The 3234-nt window shown below is 36.0% G+C and overlaps 1 protein-coding gene across 1 annotated transcript in view; it reads right to left on the reverse strand.

Annotated features, from left to right (window-relative positions):
* LOC119410914 (extracellular calcium-sensing receptor-like) overlaps positions 1 to 3234 on the reverse strand; it is a 9085-nt gene that overhangs the window by 1337 nt on the left and 4514 nt on the right. The window lies entirely within an intron of this gene.

The raw sequence follows: 3234 nt of genomic DNA on the forward strand, positions 1-3234 counted from the left end.
TGTGGCTGTGGAGATATTTGCCATTCTGGCCTCCAGCTTTGGACTGATACTGTGTATATTTGCTCCAAAGTGTTTCATCATATTGTTTCATCCAGAGAAGAACTCTAAGAAATTTTTAATGAACAACAAATAATTTAAATTATTTTCATATGTTTGGAATCAGACGTTCATTTAAATAAAAAAAAAATGTTGGGAAGATATTCTATTTTTCTGTCAGTCGTTTCAGAAAGTGAAACTTGTATTTTATATAGATTCATTAAACATAAAGTGAAAAAAATTATATCATTTATTTCTGGTCATTTTGATGAGTATGGCTTACAAATAATGAAAAAAACATTTTAGAGCACTTCATGCTTCCTTCTGCTGACAAGCGTAATGGAGGTGCTGATTTAAGTTCCCAGCAAGACTTGGCATTGCCAAATGTACCAAAAACTGGCTATGAAATATTCTAATTTTCTAAGACAATGTTTTTTACTATCTGAAAACCACAATCATCAAAATTACAATACAAGCTTGCATTATTGCACTTTATGTGTCATAAATCAATATATTTGAGTTTCATGTTGTGAAATGACTGCAAAAATAATTCAATGTTTTCACGATATTCAAATTTTTTAATGATTGTGTAGATGTCAGGATAAATAGTTATATATATTTTTTGTTTGTTTTGTTTATTTAGCTGTTGAAATATAATAAAAAAAACTGGATTAAAAAAAGTTGTCAAGATAAATATGGCATGATGGCAAAAATAAAACTGCCTTGGCTATTAGCATTTATTAAAAAAAATGTTTTGTAATACTAAGCTTTTGCTAAATTGATCATTTAGGGCTAATATTTTGAATAAATGCATTATCATCTATTAATTATATTTTCCTGTGTAAACTTGCTCTAGGGCAGCACGGTGGCGCAACTGGTAGAGCTGCTGCCTCTCAGCGAGCAGGTCCCTGGTTCAAATCCTGGTCCACGGGCCTTTCTGGGTGGAGTTTGCATGTTCTCTCCGTGTATGCGTGGGTTTTCTCCGGGTACTCTGGTTTCCTCCCACAGACCAAAAACATGCGTGTTAGGCTGATTGGTAACTCTAAATTGTCCCTAGGTGTGAGTGAGAGAGTGAATGGTTGTTTGTCTCGTTTGTCTCTATGTGTCCCTGTGATGGACTTGCGACCCATCCAGGGTGTACCCCGCCCCTCGCACAGTGATTGCTGGACATGGGCACCGGCAACCCCGTGACCCAAAATGGAATAAACGGGTAAAGAAAATGGATGGATGGATGGAACTTGCTCTATTGGTATTTTGTTTGTCATCTATGTATGTTTTGAACACCAATAAAATCATTAGACATTCAAAGCTTAAGCATATATTTCAGATGTTTTTTGTCAAACATTTTATTTATCTAATCCCTCTATAATACACATTTGTGTATAAATAAATAAATAATAAAAAAAGTTAATTATTGTATACATTTTTAATGTAAATGTCAACTTTTAAAGTTGTTCTTCATCACTTGCAACCTTTATATATTTAACTCACCATCACCGTTATACAGTTTCATATGTTTATTTGGGAAAACGGTGTATTCCAGATTTAAAATTTACACGGCTAGATAACAGGAACCAGATTTACAAGCACTAGTGGTGGCTTGACCTTTAACACATTTAAACGGCTGTGTGTTTAAACATATTATTGTTTATTGACAATCTGTGGCAACTTTCAAAAAGAATGGAGGTCAAAGTGATTTGCATGTGAGTTCAGCTCATTAGACGAACAGCCATTCAACAGTTTAAAAGCTTGTAACCCCCTACAGATCATTTTAGAACTGACCAAGCTCCTCAAAAGGGAAACAACATTTCTTCAAAAATCCCCCCAAAATTAAAAATCTTGTTGCTTTTGATTTAATTGTTGGGAGCGGGCATATGGGGGGGGGGGGGGGAAGGGATGCAAAGTGATGAAAGTCATGCCTGGAGACCACTTTGTGAATGCATGGAGGAGGAACCAACTACTGACGTAAACAATATATGAAATATTTAAACAGGTAAAACACACCCAAATACAAACTCATAAGGAATGGAGGTCTGGGTGATTGTTTTACTCTTTAAACGTTTAAAGTTGGCCTTGAGTTTATTGGAGCTGATGTCAGCTGTTGTCTTGAGTGGGTCTGTAAATGGGCTGAAACAAAACACTGAGTCTATGGATTCTCTTACTGGTGCTGGCGTCAATATTAAGGCGTCGTCAATAAAATGTACCCTACAGGGCACTCCGCGCTTCCCTGCATTGTCTGTGGGTGGAGACTTTGTGATCGGAGGTGCTTTCTCATTACACTACACACAGGATGCAGTGATTTATAACTACACCGCCAAGCCTGAGCCTCCAAGGTGCACAGGAAGGTTAGTAAGGAAAAAAGGCAAACCGATATTTTTGATGTTTATGAGTGGAAATGTTTTCATCTGTCGTAAAATTTGCTTTGATGTTAGGGGAACAACTGTATATTGCAACAACCAAAATTTAAGGTGTTACTTTACTGTGCTGTGTCAAGAAACTTGAACATGTTACTTTAGCTACCAATAAGTAGATCATAGGATTTAAAAAAAAAATGGTTTTGAGTAAATATTTAAAATAAAAATGTTGCTCTATCATATCAAATCACCTTGAAATGAAGTGAATAATTTCTTATAATTTGTTAAATCCATAACTTAGGAAAATTATGTATACATTAATTTGATTTTTTACAGATGTTTTGCAGGATCAGTAGCTCATTGGGCATTATATTTCTTTGATTGCCTACATTCTTTTGCAAATTTTTCATTATTGTCTGCAAATATCAGCATGTCTAAATTTATATGCAGGTTTAATGCCCGGGGTCTGCGTTTCTCTCGTGCAATGATTTTTGCCATTGAGGAAATAAACAACAGCACAGAGCTGCTGCCGGGCATCCAACTTGGATATCAGATCTATGACTCGTGTATCTCAGCACCAGTGTCTGCACATGTGGCATTTCAAATAATAAATGGTCAGGACCCTGCATTTTACACAGGCAGCAATTGTTCCCAATCTGGTGTTGTGATGGCTGTTGTTGGAGACGATGGATCCACTCCATCCATCAGCATGTCACGCATCATCGGCCCCTTCAACATCCCTCTGGTAAGTACGCTGAATTTACTGCAAACTATCATACTGCTGATAACAAACTTTTCAGTTACAGTTAGAATGTTGAAGTGACTTTTTTTTTTTTTTTTTTTG

This window comes from Nematolebias whitei, chromosome 6 (genome assembly GCF_014905685.2).
Source record: "Nematolebias whitei isolate Nwh7 chromosome 6, NemWhi1, whole genome shotgun sequence".
NCBI lineage: Eukaryota > Metazoa > Chordata > Actinopteri > Cyprinodontiformes > Rivulidae > Nematolebias > Nematolebias whitei.